At 51.2% G+C, this 19014-nt stretch overlaps 1 protein-coding gene and 1 long non-coding RNA gene across 11 annotated transcripts in view; one reads left to right on the top strand and one right to left on the bottom strand.

Annotated features, from left to right (window-relative positions):
- The window catches only part of CAMTA1 (calmodulin binding transcription activator 1), a 980974-nt gene that overhangs the window by 589344 nt on the left and 372616 nt on the right, over positions 1 to 19014 (top strand). The gene's annotated exons all lie outside the window — the stretch shown is intronic.
- Positions 7764 to 17673, bottom strand: LOC129008806 (uncharacterized). The gene is made up of 3 exons (XR_010127495.1): positions 17371 to 17673; positions 10256 to 10400; positions 7764 to 8515 (listed from the first exon to the last, which is right to left on the bottom strand). It is a non-coding gene; the product is annotated as an uncharacterized LOC129008806 (long non-coding RNA).

Raw genomic sequence — 19014 nt, 5'->3', positions numbered from 1 at the left:
GTTTCTGTGGCTCAACACAGTGTGAGAGTTCCCAGGAACGGCCCGGCCTCTGTGGGTGGTGCAGCAGCTGCCTGCAGAAATCTGCCCACATCCCCAACATTCATTTGACAGATGAACCCATTTCCATGATCTTCAGTTTAGGGCTGAAGAAATCCTGGAAATCTTCTGGTTCAGTGGTTCTCCATTGGGGATGATTTTGTCCCCCAACTCCAGGGACATTTTTGGTTACCGTGACTAGGAAGTAGAGGGTGGCCCTCTGGGCATCTGATGGCATCTGAGATCTAGGAAGGTTCTGCATCATCTCAGGTCACACAACTGGCCAGTGGCCGAGATGGAACAAAACTCCTGGAGTCCAGACCCAGCCTGGGGAAGTCCTGGGCTGAGCGTGTACCTCTCTTCTTTATTGCTGCACCCCTGCCCCACCCGGGCTCTGACCTCTCCCTGAAGCTTCTATGCCAGTAGTGTGGCTTGGGCTCACAGTGTCAAGAACAGCCAGGTCTTCCTGGGTTGAGGCTGCCAGGCTTAGCCGTCCTCCTATCCTAAATCCCTCCCCAACCTCCCTTCATCTCCAGCTACCACCAGAGCCCATCCTTTCTCTTCAGAAGCTGCTCTCCTTCATGCAATATGGGTGAGGCCATTGCAGGTCCCTTAGGGGACAGCACAGACCTGCTTGATGCCGATAAGCACAAATCTAGGTAAGACTGAAAATGTTGGTGAGATTTGTGTGAATATCCTTGCTGTATGTGTTTAGTTTTTTGTTTGTTGTTTAGTTAAACTAGCATGCAGTTTCTTTTTCAAAAGCTCAAAAGTATCCACATCCTACCCCACCGTCTAGTCGAGCTGCATGTCTTTCCTGGGCTGGGTCTGTTGCAGGCTGATCACTGAGCAGCTGCGGACATAGTGGGCCCGTGATTGGGCATCTCGTGTTATTACTTAGCCTTGCCCGTGAACACGTCTCTGTGTTTCTCAATCAACTTCATCACCGTCAGTGTTAATAATTACAATCGCCACAGTGATGGAGCCCCATGCCAGCGCTGCCATGAGTGCTTTGTGTGTAGGAGCTAATTTGATACCCACAGCAGCCTTGGAGCCCCATGTGCTCTTATTACCCTGTTGCACAGAAATGATGCACAGAGAGATGAGACACGTGGCTTCCGGTTGCAGAGCTAGTCGGCAATAGGACCAGGATCTGAACCCAAAACAGCCATCTAGAGCCGCCCGCATCGCCACCACCCTACAGTGCTTCTCCCTTTCAATGGCTGCACCCTGGTGGAGCAAAGGGGCCAGGCCCCATTGAAGTGGCCCTGGGCCAACCAGGTAGTGCTGCCACAGTGCCTTTACTCAGAGCTCTATCACCAACCTGGTGTCACCGTAGAAGCTCCACAGGTTCCTGCCACCTCCCTCCACCCCAACACGTAGCCTGCAGGAGGCATGGGAACCAGGGGAAGAAATGAAATGGTGACTCTAGTGCAGAGTCTGTCAATCTTGGCTCTGTCAGCCATGGCACTGGGTCGTTCTTGGTTGTGGGGGGCTGTCCTGTGCATTGTAGGACGTGCAGCAGTATCCTTGGCCTCCACCTCCTGGAGTATTTCTACCCAGTAGCACCCCGTCTCTGCCAGTCGTGACTGCTAAGCAAGTCTCCAGACTTTGCCAAATGTCGCTGGGGCTGCCAAAGATCCAGCATAAGCAAGGGTTTTGCTAAAGCCCAGGATTCGATTCTCTGTGGATTTCAGTTCTCCCAGCCCCCAGGGAGCCCCGAGTTGGCTGCGATTAAATGAAGTGAGACGTGGGCCTAGGCACTGTGCGCAGGTGGGTGGGAGTGCTCCACCTCAGTCCACCGCCTCTCCCCTACTTGGGGGGAAGCCTTGTAGGATGGTGGCTACGTGGCCTCCACACTGCAGCGGGGGAAGGTTGCACTCAGACTCACTCTGAGTCCCACGGAGCAGAGGAGCCAAGGAACAACAGGAAACCCAAAACAATGATCACCTGCTTCGAGACAACTTTGCTTTTTTGCCTTGTGGGGAAACTTATAAATTATTTGGAAAGCAATATTAGTCTTTTTGCTTCTGAAAAGGGTTCTGCATCTTTAATAGAGCCTGGTTTTGAAACATAACTCACAGAGTTGTACAAATACCCCATCAATAGTGTACTCGCTCATTTCATTGTTCTCAGCGCATGGAATCTTCATTATTTGCACCGTTGATAAAAGGCAGCATTTTCAGCAGATCTGCACTACTCCATTTAGCTGAGAACAATGATTTATTCCTCCCTCCCTATTGGACATCCTCAGTTTCCTTGGGTGATAAAGAATGCTCCCATGGATGGGATGAACAGGAGCAACCGGCTGCTCTGAGCCTGGCAAAGTCAGGAAGAGCAAGAAGGGTCCTGACTGGTGGCTCCTGCCCAGGGAGAAGGCCCCAGAGCCTGCCTCCCCGCCTCACTGGCAACCGCAGCCTGTGGTGGAAGTCCGGAGTTAGTACACGTCATTGACAAATTGCCCAGGAAGCAGCCAGGCCCCTGATGGAAAACTGCCCATCTCAGCACAGACACTGCGCCTGGTCCCAAACGCTCCTTTCTACGTGGAGGTGAAATTCGAATAGAGCCCTTATTCAATACCACAACTCAGGGATGGGCAAAGTTGTGAGCATGTATGCATGCCTGCTCTTGTTTTCTCCGTATTAGAAAATTCACAGACTGCTGAGAGAGGGAAAATAAGAGTAATAGCTTCAAACTGGAAATGGAAGAACTTTCACATTCAACACAAAAGGGAATTGTTGCAATCCTAGGGCAAACGAGAAAAGAGCCCAGCCCGCTGCATAGCAGAGGACGCAGGCATGGGGAGAGGAGGAGGGGCCGCCAACAACGGCAAACAATTCTGCCTAGCAGTGTGCTCCATTGCAGCCTTGCCTGGGTGGAAGGGAAGAAGGTTGGAGACTTCCAGCATTCCTTGGAACAGATTAATGGCTCTAGAGATGCCACATCTATTGGTGGATGGCTTCTAGCCTTACCTTTACAAGGAGCCAAATATAAGGAAGCAGGCGTGCGGCACCCCTGAGCAATGGGCATGCACGCTCACCAGACACGAGGACACTGGAGAGTTGTGTGCGTGGAAGTGAGGGCTCAAGGAACTCTCTGGGCTTCTTACCAGCCTCTAGGCCACTCACTATTCATGCTGTTATTACCCCCACGTTGCAAGGGAATGAAGCTCAGAGATGAAACATGTGGCTTCTGGACGCAGAGCTAGTCGGCAGCAGGACCAGGATCTGAAGCCAAAACAACCATCTAGAGCTGCCCATATAGCCTTCACCCTACAAGACTTCTCGCTTTCAACGGCTGCACCCTGGTAAAGCAATGGGGCTGGGTCCCGTTAAAGTAGTCCTGGGCTAATCTGGTGGATGCGATAACCAGCAGATAGCCACCAGCCCAGCCAGGTCAGACCCAGAGATGAAACACTGTTTCCTTTCTTCCCTGCACCCCCTGGGGTTGTCTGCAGGGTGCTTGCAGGGCTCCTTGGTAGAGCTACTTTTTCCTAGAAGGTTCTAGAAGCAGAGAATGAATGACTCTGGCTGGGTCCTTTGTGTTGGGGCATTAGGAGTTGAGATGAGCTTCTGGGAGATATTTTAGAGAGGATGCCAGTGCATGCAGGGCCGTTGTCCTCAGCTTCCAACCAACTAACAAGGATTACCCAACCCAGCCCCCGACCCAAAGCCACCATCGGCCACACCCTAGAGACTCCAGTGGGGCCCTTGAATCACCTCACCAGGCAGGAGCAAAATCCTGTTTCAAAGAGTAATTGTTGCTATGGCAACTGGCCTTATGCACTCCCCTGGTTGCCACTGGGGGACTGAGGCGGACACACATGGTGTGTTGGCAAAGAAAGGAAAAAATGCCAGCCCTGGGACCAACACCCATGGGGACAGGCAAGGGAGTCGAGGTGTTCAGCCATCAAAACCCATCTTCCCGTCTGGAGCAGCAACAGGCTGGGCCTTCCCCTATGCAGGCTGGCACCACTGATTAGGGGACCTGTGTCCCCATGGTTACCCAGGCTGGAGGATGGCAGTAAATACTGGGGCCTCGATTCCAGGCAAAAGATGTTAGATTCAGGTTTGTTCGTGAATGTGAGAATTGGATATTTCCTACCATAAAGGCCTTTCCATTAATTAATGCAAATATTAAAGCTTTATAGAGCTGGCTTCCTCTAAGTCACCCTTTGTCAACAAAGACAGGGCAGAGAGAAGGGGGCAGGGAGAGGTACCCTGTAGGACAGGAGGCATCGGACTGGGGCAAGGGCCACTCTGCTCTTCCCAGGTGGGGCCCTTCCTATCAGGGAGCAGGCCTACCAAGGGGTCTCCCAGCTGTCTCACCAGCTCGCTTCCCTTGGACTAAGAGCCCCTGAGTCCTCAGCTTTTAAAACACTAATAGGGAGGCCAAATAAATATTTCAAGGTCACCTAAGGGCTCCCTTGGGTCTTGTTTATTCATAGCATCCTGGCCACCTCCATCTAGAAATGTTTCAAAGTGCAGAAGTATGAATAGTGAGAAAGCAGCTCTTCATTTATTTATTTGGTTATGAATGTGTTTATTTTCGCTGTCTCTACCAACTCGATGGGCCTGGGCATAACTGGCCAGCACGTGGCCCTGCTCTGGTCCTTGGCATCTGCCTGCTTGCTCGGGGAGCATCTAAATGGAAACTCTACATTGCATTTAGTCCTCAGCTGCAAAAAGGAAGCTAGTTAGCTCCAGGGGGCTCGCGAGGAGAGTGTACTTGCCACCACACATAAGCGTGAGCCAAGGTGTGCTGTCATCCTGGAGACCCTGGCCCAATTCCCTGGAGCATCTATGGAGACAGGGTATAAGCAGTGCCTAATTTAGCGAGTCCAGCGGTGTGGACATTCCGTGCCAGTGAGCTCATGCAGCAGAAGGGGTCAGTATTAGCTGGGCTTCGTTGTCCTCCCTCTATTCCTGGATGATACCGCCCTCCTAAGAAGTAAGTGTCATCACACCCATTTCATACTAGAGACTGGAAGATATCAAAATTGTAGCCCCAGGTTGTGAACGTGGAGGATGATGGAGCTAGGACTTGAACCTGGCTCTGTCCGACATCTTCCCCTGTCTCAACACTGGTGTCTCTTTTGCCCTGGAGATGGAAGCCAATGGTACTGTCTGCCCAGGATTGGTTAACATTTGTCCCCAGCCCTTGCCTATGTGAGCAAAATGACCTCTCAGATGGGCTGCTCCCTGGGAGCTAGTCTGTCCTCAGCCTGTGTCCAAAGGCTCTAATGGATGAGATCACAGACCGGATCACAGATTCGGATCTGTCTGGAAGTGCTGGACCCCTGCTGCATGTCCATTCTGAAAAGTGCTCTGCCCAGCCAAGACGGCACTCAAGCTCCACTCTACATTAATTTAATTAATACAATTAATTTAGACCAAATCTAGTCTGCCCACCCCAGCCCCAGCACATAGGGAGCACTTGCCTGACCGAGGGCTGAGGGGCCCCCTTCACCTCTCTACCCCAGGAAAGACCTGACCACCTCCCAGAGTTCATTCATTCAAGCATTTACTAGGGATTTAAAAAGTGCAAGGCACTGGGAATACAGCAGCAATCAACACCGTCCTCACCATGGGGAGACAGACAAGTAATAAATGTGTAAGAGCAGCAGTGAAAAGGCCAGGTGTAGAGGGGACCTCTGGCATGGCTCAACCAAGAGTCTGGCCCTGTTCTCCTGTGATTCTCTCAACGCCTCCCTCCTCCTTACTGTTCTCTATTCTCAGGCCGGCTTCCCTGTGTTAGTAAAATGACTGTAGTCATCTCAGGTCCCACAGATATTCTCCACTGTCCTAAAGAAGAGAGAACCTCTCTTTTCCCAATCGTTGAGTAAAAAGTCCGAGGTTTCGCTCTGAATCTGTTTAGGTCCTGTGACCTCCTGAACCAATCACTGCAGCTAGTGGATACAGTTCATTTAGACTAAGGATACAATTCATTTAGACTAAGGATACAATTCATTAGACTAAGGATACAATTCATTAGACTAAGGATACAATTCATTAGACTAAGGATTGATAAACTGTGGCCCATGGACCAAATCCAGTCCACCATCTGCTTTTAAAAATAAAGGCTTTTGAGGAGGCCGAGGCAGGTGATCATTTGAGGTCAGGAGTTCGAGACCAGCCTGGCCAACATGGTGAAACCCTGTCTCTACTAAAAATACAAAAATTAGCCAAGCGGTAGTGGTGTGCACCTGTAATCCCAGCTACAGGGGAGGCTGAGGCAAGGAAATCGCTTGAACCCGGGAGGCAGAGGCTGCAGTGAGCTGAGACTGTACCACTGCACTCCAGTCTGGCTGACAGAGTGAGAGCCTGTCTCAAAAAATAATAATTAAAAAAATAAAGTTTTATTGGAACACCTCCATGCACATTTGTTTACATATTGTGTGGCTTTTCCAAGACTATGGCGGAATCAAGAAGGTCTCATAGAGACTGTATTGCCTAGAAAGCCAAAAAGATGTACAGAAAAGGCCTTTTACAGAACAAATTTGCAAACCCCTCGCTCAGACACATCTGAGTCTGTCCTGGGAGATGGTGTTAGAGGAAATTCTCCCAATTGTAGTGAGCTTTACATAAGTGCTGGAGGGCAGTTGATCTATGCACTGTAGCACCTGCTATTCCTGTAGCCATTCAGCCAAAGAAGCCTGACGGCCTTGTATGTAACTAACTGTGTGCTCTGCCAGAGAGATCCTAGCTTGAGAGAGAGAGAGAGGAAGCCATGTTACATAATCAGAGTAGCCAAAAGGAAGAAGCGACCCAAAAGTCCCTCTACAGAGGAATAAACAAAATGTGGTCTATCCATACGATGGAATAATATTCACCCATAAACAGGAATGAAGTATGAACCCACGCTACCGCCAGGATGAACCTGAGGACGTTTTGCTGAGTGAAAGAAGTCAGTTGCAGCAGGCCGCACATGGTGTGTTTCATTTATGTGAACGTCCAGGCAAATCCACAGACACAGAAAGCGGGTGGGTGGTTGCCTGGGGCCGGTGGCAGGGAGGAGTGGGGAGGGGCTGCTTCAGGAGAATGGGGTTTCCTTTCAGGGTGATGAAATGTTTTAGAACTAGATAGTGGTGATGGTTACACAGCTCAGAACATCCTAACATCCACTGACCTGTATGTACACTTTAAAATAGTGAATTTTATGCTATGTGAATTTTACTTCAATTAAAAAAAAATCGGAGACCGAATCAGAGGCCACACTAAACTATGGGGCTGGTGGGGGATGAGGCCTGTGGGCTCAGCAGGTGCATTTAAAGTGGGGACCCAGGGGCCAAGGCTTCCTGGGAGGGACTTTATTCCAGCTTTTCCTTAGCTCATATCTTACATAGGCTCCTCGAGGCACCCCATCCCCATCCCCACTCTGTCTCTGACTTGCCTGGGTGGCCTGACAGTGGCCTGTGCGCCTCAGGGTGGCACCTGCAGGCACCCTCCTCCCTGGCTTTCTTGAGCACCTGATGGTGAAATGCCACTGTGCACGACAGAGTCTATAAATTTGCCTGCAGGTCTGGCATTTATGTTTGGCACCTTTGTAAAAATATTATTTCCCATTGCTACCCGGTTTTTATAATGTCAATATACTAAGATCTACCTCTCAGTATTACATTTCATACACAATGCTGCTTTCTTTATACCCTAGAGCACATGTGTTTTTCTAACTTAGCTTTCAAAAATAGTTGGTTTTCAAAGAGATGTCGCAGGAGACTTGCTGTTGGCAGTGAAATAAGTTTTTTTATGGTGGTCTGGAGCAAAATATGTGATGGAATCCTTAATTGAAATTCACCTTTAACATTCAAGTTATATTTTTATTACAATTTGAAATCCATTGTGAGGGATCGTTATCTGCAGAGATTCATTTCCTTCGGGAAGTTTCTTCTTTGGTGATGTAATTTAAATTCAGGGAGCCAGGAAAAAACACCAGCGTCTCGTATTTCGAACCGCTGGCAGAAAAGGCTGCTGGTGTCAATGCCCAGGAAACCGTGAAACAAAGCACTTTCTCTGTCTATGGATTGTCTCCCTGTTGTGTCCTCATCGGGGCATTCTGGGGCTTGTCTGAGCCTCTTAACCAGCAGAATTCCCTAGAAGGCAAGGGCAGTGGCTGTCTGAACTGGCAGGCGGCATTGAAAGGGGACTGAACTCCTTCACTGTCTTTGTTTCTGACACCTCGCTTTGATCTCTTGGCCTCCCGATGCCTCTCCTTGCCTCTTCCTCCTAAGGACAGCTTTCCTTGTGTTCTCATTTTCCAAACAGCACACACCAGCGAACCGACAAAGCCTGTCTGCGTGCATCTGCCTTGCGCCGTGGAGCAGAGACTTGAGGCTGCGGCCAGGCAGAAACAGGACTGCCGAGTGAGCGGTGGAGAAAAGGGGCTGTTCTTAATCAGTAGTCATCACTTCATGGAGGATAATGGCAATTTAATTAATCGCCCAGTGCCAGTGCTGAAGACAGGGTCTGCAGGAACATTGCTAGAATTTGAGGAAATTATTACAAATTGTGCATTCAACTCTTAGGATGAATACCAAATCCAGACATCACATGTTTTAACATATCTATTATTTATATGCAGATCTGGCTCTTCAAAGAGGATTTCCCAGGAGCCCATGGGGTTAGTTTTCCTGTAGGCTCAGAAAGTGGCTGTCCATTTGCTTGGCATGTCCCTCTCCTCTGGTATCCCAAGGAAGGTTGCCCAGTTGAGGCCGGGTCCGGCGGCTCACGCCTGTAATCCCAGCACTTTGGGAGGCTGAGGCAGGTGAATCACCTGAGGTTGGGAGTTTGAGACCAGCCTGATCAACATGGAGAAACCCCGTCTCTACTAAACATACAAAATTAGCCAGGCGTGGTGGCACATGCCTGTAATCCCAGCTACTCTGGAGGCTGAGGCAGGAGAATTGCTTGAACCCTGGAGACGGCGGTTGTGGTGAGCCGAGATCATGCCATTGCACTCCAGCCTGGGCAACAAGAGTGAAACTCTGTCTCGAAAAAAAAAAAAAAGAAAAAAGAAAAGAAGGTTGCCCAGTTGGATCAGATTTCACCACTTCTGGCCACTCTTCCTCTTTAGGGCCTAGTTCCATTAGGTCTTAGTAAGAATCTGGCATAAATACAGTATTGGTAGAAATAGTTTGAAGAGTCTTTCTGGAGCCAAAATAACAAACAGTCCTCCCTTCTGATGCCAGGCAGGGTTAGACACTTTGGGCTCTATGAAAACTACCTTTCCGGGTCCACCCAGCTGATCTGATCATTCTGGATTGCTAAACAAAGCTGTCAGGGTGGCACATGCTTGCGAACAGCAGCAGCAGTGGCCACAGGACAATGAGAGCAGTGGCTAGTTGCAATTTATTGAGCACTCACTCTGAGCCAGACTCTGTGCCAAGGACTTTATCATAATGCCCTAAGGTCACGCAAGGATGGCAAAGATAAGCTGCTTTCTAAAGAAAGTGGTTAGGAAAATGTGCTCTGGAGTCAGACAGGCTGTATTAAGGTAGGTTCAGCTGCAAGTGACCAAAAACATCGTAATAGCGGTGACTTAAATAAGATGGTTTGATTTTTCTACCTGGGAAACGATTGGTTAGAGGGTTGAGAACTGGCTGGGCAACTGGTTGCTCATTAGAGTCCCAGCCTCCAATAATGCAGTACCACTGTCCTCGATATATAGCCTTCACCTCACGGCACAAAATAGCTGCTTGAGTTCAAGCCATAGTGTCTGCATTCCAGTCAGCAGGAAAGGACAGAATAACGCTTTTGCCTGTATCCTACTGGCCAGCATGCAATTGCAGTCACATCTAACTACAGAGGAGGGTAGGAAATGTAGGCTTCACTCTGAGTGTCCACATGCCTAGCTAAATTTGGGAATTCTAATACTTAAGGAAGAGAAATCTGGGCAAAGGGAAACAGATAGCTATCTCTGCCATAGAGTTAGATGCAAAGTTAGTTGTTTTCCTTGGGTGAATTGGGGTATGTCTTCTGGATATCATTTCCTTATCTATGAAATCAGGTAAATCTGGTACTTGGAGAGGATGTGTGCTAATTGCTCTGTGATGCTTAGCATAGTACCAGATGTAAACATGGGCCAGAATGATGGAAGGCATTGCCATCATTCCCCAGGACAGGCACAGCCCCTGGTTCTTCCATCTGAGCCTAGCCTCTACTACTAGCTATGGGGAATTGGCAAGCCAATTAATTTATTCTACACTTCATAGTTTACATACTCTGCCACATTTGAATTCCGTAATAAGCCAGTGTGATCGGTGTTCTTGCCCCCACTGTAGCAAGGCTGGCCCAAGGACTCAAACCCAGATCCCTCCAATGTGAAATGCAGCGCTCTTTCATTTCTCCATACGTTGATGAGCCCTCCTGCAGGCGAAAGAATAAAAAGACAACAATATTTGACATAAAACATTAAGTACATGCCTCTTTGTTGCAGTGATTTCTTAGCCTAGATAGATAGATACTTGCTTCCTAGATGACAGATAGATAGATAGATAGATAGATAGATAGATAGATAGATAGATAGACAGACAGACAGATAGATAGATAGATATTCCTATAGCCTCAAAGGTTGAGTCTAAGAAATTTTGAGAAAATGCTTTCCTTTTGCCAATGACTTCATTTATTTATACAACCAGTATCTATTTACTGGCAACCAGTATGTGCCAGGCACTGTGCTAAACACTGGGAATATAATGATGAAAAAAACCAGACCATGTCCATGCTTGTGTGGAGCTTAGCGTTCTATGTGGGAAGAAGTAAGATAATCACATGATCATAAAAATCAAGGGCATGCTTGCCTGGAAATTGTACACTGAGACCACATGGAGAGTGTGGGTCGCAACCCTGCAGGGCTTCCTACATCATCAACACACTAAGATCTTTGCCACAGAAAAGGAAGAAGAAGGGCCAGGACGGACGTTGTTGCCAAATATAAATAGTGAGAAAAGCATTTTATATTCCCTAAGGCTCCTTGACACCCACTGAACATTTCTCCGCGCACTTACTCAGATGCCTAATTATTCATTTACTCCTTCTCACTCATCTAACATGTGTAGTAGAGCAATCTGGAATACAGACTCTGGTGCCAGTTAGATTCAAACCGGTTAAAACCCTGGTCCTGTCTGCCCAGTAACTAACCTTGGACAAGTTAGGTTAACTTCTGTGTGCCTCAGTCTTCTCATGTGTAAAAATGGGCGTAGGATATCTACTTCATAGGGTTGTTGAGAGCATTAAAATGCATTACTACATATAAGGCACTTAGAACAACATATGGCACAGAGTGAGCTCCATGTAAGTGCTAGCTCAGGATGATGGTGGTGATCATGGTCATGGTGGTGGTGCTGCTGCTACTGTTGATGCTGTCGAACAAGATGATGGTGATGGTGGTGGTGGTGCTGGTGCCGCTGATGTTGTCGAAGATGATAAGAATGATTATGAGGAGGAGGACGAGGATGATGGTGATGATGATAATTTTGATAAGGAGGATGAGGGTGATGAAGATGGTAATCGTGGAGGATTCTTGAGTCCCCACCATGTGCCAGTGACACCCTTGGTGCGGGTATGCAGAGAACAACAGAGAATCTGCCCCCATTTTTCCAGTATAGTGGGAGCAAAGTCCAAAGGTGACCACAGAGCCCCATACATGTAATGGAGCAAAGAAGGGCATGGAACTCCCTCCCCAATGAAACACAGGGCGGGACTGGGCTGCCACGCCCTGCTCCAACTCCCAGTGCTGGAGCCACCCTGGGAAAGAAAAGGTGGCAGGGGAAAGCTGTGGCTTCTCTTGCAGGAAATACCATGGGAAGGCTTCTGTGCCAGGGATGTGGGAAAAGGGGGAATGGAGCAAAAGATGGCTGTTGGCTCCATTCTGAAAGCACCACCTGCAGCACAATTTGTACTTACTGCTTCTGCCAGAGGTTTGAAAGTGGCCGCAGCTTCACAGTGGCTCAGTGGCTTGGTTCCAGTCCAACTTTCTGGGGCAGCTGGCCTGGTGCAGAAAAGGGGAGCAAGCTGGCCAGGGCCCCCTAAGGCTGCAGACCTCACCTGGAAGCTAATCCCGCGTGCCTGGGTAGCTTCTTCATGTCCACTGCCCTGTGGGCCCTATACTGTGTGTGATGATCGATATGAGTCAATGTGTGGGCCTTGGAGAGCCTTTTGTGAATCCGTGGCTAATTTTTTGGCAAACAAGTAGATCAAATGCTTGATATTTCCCTTTGTGTTATTCAAAATTAAAAGAAGTTTGTACCTATCAAAGCAGCAAGGGCACGCATTAGATAAATCAATCTTTGCCATTTTGTCACTCTTAATTTTTTGTTAATTTAATTAGAATAGAGATAGTCAAGTCTAGGTGTGCTAAATCACAGACCATAAAATTCTGTAAATCACTTCAGCATGTGACTGGGTGTGCGTGTGGTTGCTAATTAGGAGGGGCAGAGCTGCGGCTTTGGAGATGAGCTCCTGGCAAGGACCCTGGGTTGGCAAGGAGTGGAAAGACTCCGGGGACATGTCCAACTACCTGTTGGGCCACTGAAGCCTCTGCCTCCCTGTACCCATCAGCGCCACTGCCCAAGGATGGTTGAGCCAGGCGAGGGTGGGGATGGGCCCAGGACTCACAGCCTCTCCTTTCCTTTGTGAGCTCCCAGGATAGGACATCTCTGCAGGAGGCAGTACTGCACCAGCTGGAAGCTGGGCCACCCAGCTTCAGCAGAACAGCTCTCCTATGCCCCCTGCCCATCCTGCTTGCCTGTTCACTATTTTTTTTTTTTTTTTTTGAGACAGTCTCGCTCTGTCGCCCAGGCTAGAGTGCAGTGGCGCGATCTCGGCTCACTGCAACTTACACCTCCCAGGTTCAAACTATTCTCCTGCCTCAGCCTCCTGGGTAGCAGGGACTACAGGCACATGCCACCACTCTCGGCTAATTTTTTGTATTTTTAGAAGAGACGAGGTTTCACCGTGTTAGCCGGGAGCCTGTTCACTATTAACAGGACACTTGATTTTGCTGGCCAAACCACTGCAGCAATATTTCCAGAACAAATAAAGCTGCTTAGACATTTGCTTTTGGCATTTTACGTTTCAACTTGAATCTGTTGATTTCGGCCTTGCTGTTTGAATAGCGTCTCTGCAGGTTTGTTCTGGGCACTTACACTTCCAAATGTGCAAGTACTGGGCTCGCGGGCCAGTGTTTGAAGTGAGGGGAGCCAGACAGGCCAGGGAAGGGCACTTAGAGGCCACTCCTCACTCCCAGGGAGAGCCTGGGGGGAAGAGTGCTGCCTGGAGAGCAGCAAACACCAGGAAAAAATGAGGCTGCAGAGGCCAGGCCAGCCCCAAGACCTGTTGGAGACATCTCTACAGCGTGCTCCACCCAGCATGATGCTCCCTGCTTTCCAAAGTGATTCTGGGGTGCCCTCTCCCCAGCACTTTCTCCCAAAGCTCAGCTCTCACCACCCACTGCTAGCCACTCTCTTCTACATTTGGCCTCCCAGCACTGGGCGCCTCTGACGGTCTGATTGAAGTCCCAGGCCCTCACTGGCCATTCGGCCGTGTCCAGTGCAGTGCTGAGCTTCGTTCCACATGCAGGAGCCTCACTCACTCCCTCCTTCTGGGCTGTGAGGGTCTCTGGACACCTGGGTGTTGCGTGTGCCTCCCTCATGCTAAGGGTGCTACAGAAGCCCACCCTGGCTCCTCCAGGCTCCTCTGCTCCTCCTGAGAATGAAAGGCATTGGCGCCCCCAAGGAAGTCTGGCTTCACAGGGACCATTGTCAGGCAGAGACACATGCACACAGCCCCAGCCTGCTGGAAGGCCATCTGTTGTCAGAAAGGTTGCATTTTGAGCCTCTTTCCATCTGGGACAAGTTTGTACTGAACCGGCCACATTTGTGCTAAAGACATGGTTTGTAGTCAGCTTCACAGGCCCAAGAGGCAGAGCTCGGTTAGCATCCTGTGCAGAGTCCCCGTGATGCCCTGACTCATCATGAGCAGCCGCCGTCACCCAGCTGAGCTGTACAGTGAGAGAGAAATGCAGCGTCCGGAAGACTTGGGCCCTCTGGGAGGCTGCAGCCACTCAGTCATCCTTGCCAAGGATGGTGGGACAATGGCAGTGTCAACCTTGCCAAGGGGCTGGGTTTCCAGCCGTGGCTGGGCCCTCAGCCTGCTCGGTGGAGCATCTCATCTCCCACCCCACGGTGGATGTTCTTGGCCTTCTCTCTCCAACTAACATCTGTAAAGGCCTCCTCCTACGCAGCAATGCCTCCCTTCCTCCTAAGAAGGCCGTGCACCTTGACGATGGGCAGATGGGGTTGGAGGCCCAGCCCTCCCTTCCCAGCATGTGACCTGCTGCAAGTTACTTGATCCCCACCAGCCTCCACCTCCTCCTTGGTAAAACACAAGTGGCAACAGCCCCTGTTTCCCAAGGCTAAGAAGTCAGTAGGAAAATGCATAAAAAATACTTTCCCAGGTCACTTGGCTCCTTCCTCCCCTCCTGACACCCATATAGGCCACTGAAACTGTTCTGAGAAGTCCCTGTCACCAAGTCGAGGACTTTGGTTCCGTCTCATGGCAGTCTCCGCCGGTGACATTCAGTGCTGCTGCCTGCTGCTGCTGGGAAGCTCTTGTTGCCATGGTTTCCATGATGCTACATCTCTGGTCCCTCTTATGTTCCTAACTGTTTGGTTCCCAATCTTCTTTGCTGGCTTGCCCTGAAAGTCAGCAGCCCCTGGAACCCTGCCCTTGGCTTCCTTCTCTTCCTGGGCTCTCCATAGTCTGTCTCTGGGTGGAACGCACCCATTCCCATGGCTTCAGTCTCCCCCCTCCAACAGGAGACTTCTCTCCCACAAATCCATTCCTCCAGACGGGGCTCCTTCCCTTGTGTGTGCTGTTGACCCCTCTCATTGAACAGGCTTGGACCCTACCCTGCTTCCTCCCATCCGCCAAACACCTCTTCACCACTAGCTCCACCACCCAGTGACTGGCTTCTCTCTCCCACCGTCATAGCACCATCACTAGCCACACAGCCGCCCCAACCAGGAGAACTCACAATCCTGGTTTCTCCTCGCCCTTCACTTCCCAAATCCAATCCCTTATTAAGAAATTCCCATTCTCTTCTCCCATCTGTTCTCCGTTTCTGTCCAGGCCAGGCCATGGGGTCTCTGAGCTTCACGGCTGCAGCTGCCCCTGCCAGCAGGCAGGGTCCCAGCTGCCCTAGACCCCAGCCACTGTCCCGCCAGGGTCCTAGCCTAAGACTCGCCCAGCCCGGATGCCTCCTGGGGCCTCTTGTGCTTCTCTGTTCTTCTTAAAGCTGGAGGCAGGTTAGCGTCAACTAACACACACAGAGAAAAAGCTGCACAATAGGTCTTAAAATGTGCGCGGTGTAAAAATGATAGTGGGAGTTTGGACACAGATGGGTAGGAGGTTATGACAGGGAAAGAATTTTGCTTAATCTTGGAATGAAAAATACTCTGATCCTGGCAGAGTCCAGTCAGAAGGAATTTCCAGCAAGATCTGTCTTCTTGCCACATTGTCTGCAACACAATTGATCTTTGCTTTGATTGCTTTCCCATCCCTCCACCTCACTTGGCTTTTTGCAGATAATGTACAGAAAGCCCCTTTTTGTTGTTGGAGCGGTTTACTGGGGGAGGCCTTCAGAATCAACATCCAGCTCTCCCAGTGTGGCCTTCCCCTTCCCCTCCAAGTCAGAGATGGGCTTTCTTTGTCTGTGACTTGAGATCTTGGAGGGCCTTGGGTTCTCATCTGAGCCCTGTCACTAGCCTTGGGCAGATGATCACTCTAAGGACCAATTTCCTTTTTCATCTGGAAAATGGGGATAGTAGTCCCTTTCTCCGGGCATCGTTGTGAGAATTAAATGAAATGACACAGAGCTTTAATGGATGGTGCTGCGTCTGTTGTCATGGCCACTGTGGATGTGAGTGGCAGAGCTGCAAACACGCCTTGCTCCTCTGAGGTCAGCCCACGCCGGCCGCCCTCGGGTGCCAGCCAGGCCGTTGTGCTGCAGGAAAGGGAGGAGAGGAGCCTCTCTTCTGGGTGAGCCAGACAAAAAGGAACCTCCTGTGGCGTTTGTCCCAGCATCCTCTGACCATGAGCCTTCCGATGTGCCTGCCTGGTATGAACAGAAACGTAGATCCAACCCACACTCCTTGCTGATTTCAAACGTCCCTGTGAATCAGATGGGATGTAGTTAACAGCCCCTGTCTTCCTGGAAGGAAATGTTCAGGGAGGACTGGTGTTGGGAAGCTAGAGGGGAGGCGGCCCGGCCTTGGAGCCCAGCCCTGTTGGTGTTGCTCTCTTTGGCTCTGGTGAACGTCCTGGCCTTGGGCTCCTGAGTCCAGGGGGCCTGGCCAGCAACCTGCCTTCCTGAGGCCCAAGCCCCTGGTTCTGACTGCTGATGCACCTGCTGGGAGCGCTCTTGCCCATCTCCACGTGGAGTCACCGGGAACTGAGTTGTTGGTTCTGCTGGCAGCTCCCATCCTGTCCCATAGGGGGCTCAGACACGGAGACCAGTGCTGGAAGGCCCTGAGGCCTCTGAGCCCTCCAGCCAGAGCCAGGGTTTGCCCAGTGCATGCACTGCTGTGTCTGCCTGGGCTGGTCTCCCCACCAGACCGAGCTTCCTGCCAGACTGGGGCAGGGCCCTAACACTCTGTTGTTACACTCTCCATCCCCATGCCATTCAGAGCCTCCCAGCACTGAGTAGGCACTGCACAGTGAGAGGGAGGGGGAGGAGGAAGGGAGTCTGGCTCTGTGCCTGTCCCTGGCTGCTTGGCTCTGACTGTCAGAGTCACTCTGCAGCAGCACAGAGCAAGTCCGCTGGGTGCTATGAGATGACCCTGGAGAGGTCCTCCCACACCCAGCTGTCTCTTCTCTAGCCTGTTGCCCCCAGCTCCATCCCTCCTAACCCTACCCCTTGGCCAGATCCCTGGGCCCTGGGCTCGGCAGGAGCCTCTTTCCCCCGTGGGCTCGGTTGGTGCTCCCCCTGCAGCCCTGTTGGGTCTCCCTGGAGCTCACCATCCAGACTCAGGCTGTGTGGGCGCTGGAGTTCTTGATGACACACATGTCAGCGTGTCCCCTTAGCACTGTGTGAAAACGACCCTGTCCCCTGGCCAGCCTGGGAGATGGCAAAAAAGAATGGAGTGGCTCCCTGGCAGGAAGTGCAGGAAGGCAGGGGCATAGCCCCACTGCAGCACCCCTGCCAGCACAGGCCAGCTTCTCCACTGATTTGCCCTTGACTGTTCCCTTAGAAACAGACATCAGTGACCACAGGCCGAACGAGGCTCCATGGAGAGAAGTGGGGGCAGGTGGTGGGTGGGTAATTTATCTTACTTACTGTAGGGTGTCGGGGTGGAAAGCCAGGGCTGAAAATCTTGCTTCTCTAGGAGGTGGCTAAAGGCCTTCACAGTGGTCTGGACAGGAAAGGGTGGAGTCCAAGCACAGGGTCCCCAGAGGAGTGCGGTGAGGCCGATGGAGGAGGGACCCAGGCAAGGGAATCTTGGAGGAGAAGGCAGGACAGTTAGCCCAGACTGGGGTGGCCAGGGCAGGCTCTGTGAGGCTGCAGTTGGGGGTCCCGTGGCTACAGAGAGGTTTGCTTTCCAAGTTAGGGCCACTGGTTTCCCTGGGATGATATTTGTGTCCCCCACCTTCCATTGTGATGCTGCACAATAACTTTTATAGCCTGGCCTGGTGCCTGGCCTGCAGCCCTGAATCACTGACTCATCTTTGCCTGCCACTTCCCTGCGGGACAGCTCTGGGTGCGCGAGCCAAGAGCCCGGGTGACGGCGCAGGGCTGGTTCCTTCCCACTTCTGCCCAGTCCCTTCCCCACCCTCTGAGGACCCTGGAGAAATTCAGCCAGGGCCTGGGCCTCTAGGAGCTGCCAAGCCTCCCTCTCTTAAGCAAAGCGAGCTCAGGGTTCACAGGGCCAGAGCAAGAGGGTGACACAACGCGCCCAGGGTGTCTGCCTCCTGTAAGCATCTGACACAGCTCAGGGACCTGCTGTCCTCAGGCTCATTCCAGGTGGGTGCCTTGGCTCTGGGCCTCAGACCAGCCTCCCCTCAGAGCTCCATCTGGACCCTGGTGATGGATACCATTACTTGTCTGACATGTCCCCAAGGGGGCCCGCAGATCCCACTGCCAATGCCAGTACCAGTGCATGGCCCAGGATTGGCCCCGCTGCTTACTACTCCTGAGCCCCTGCAGTGAGTTCTTCTCTCTGGGCCTCAGTTTCCTCCTGTCTACAACAGGTCGCTAATAGTGCCTATGGCAGTAGGGTTGCTGTTCAGACACCCGGGCTGTGAAAAGTTCCTGGAAGGGGCCCCACCCTACAGAAAGCACTCAGTACCAAAGAAAGCCTCATGGGTGCAAATGAATCTGCTCCACTCTGCAAAGAAAAAGAGCACCTCTCCCCGACATGCATTCCTACAGGGCTTGCAGCCCCGGTGCCCTCACTGGCTGCCATTGAGAGCCTATGCTCTGCACTGCCCGCCAGGTGTGCCAGGGTGGCGTGACTCCACACCAAGTACTGGGGGCCTGGACTTGTTTAGCCATTTCTCTCAAGATGGCCATTTCTGCACTTTCATGAGAAGGAGGCCTCGCCTCTGTTGGAGTGGCTACATGGTGCATCCAGCTGGTTCCTGGGACTGGGGACAGGTTTTAGTGCTCCGAGGATCTGGATTTTGTTTTGTTTTGTTTTGTTTTATGGAGTTTTCCTCTTCTTGCCCAGGCTGGAGTGCAGTGATGCAATCTCGGCTCACCACAACCCCCGCCTCCCAGGTTCAAGCGATTCTCCTGCCTCAGCCTGCCGAGTAGCCGGGATTACAGGCATGTGCCACCATGCTGGGCTAATTTTGTATTTTTAGTAGAGACAGGGTTTCTCCATGTTGGTCAGGCTGGTCTCCAACTCCTGACCTCAGGTGATCTGTCCACCTCGGCCTCCCAAAGTGCTGGGATTACAGGCGTGAGCCACCACACCCGGCT

The sequence above is a fragment of the Pongo pygmaeus genome, chromosome 1 (assembly GCF_028885625.2).
Source record: "Pongo pygmaeus isolate AG05252 chromosome 1, NHGRI_mPonPyg2-v2.0_pri, whole genome shotgun sequence".
In the NCBI taxonomy this organism is placed as follows: domain Eukaryota; kingdom Metazoa; phylum Chordata; class Mammalia; order Primates; family Hominidae; genus Pongo; species Pongo pygmaeus.
This window is presented reverse-complemented; position numbering and strand designations above follow the sequence as displayed.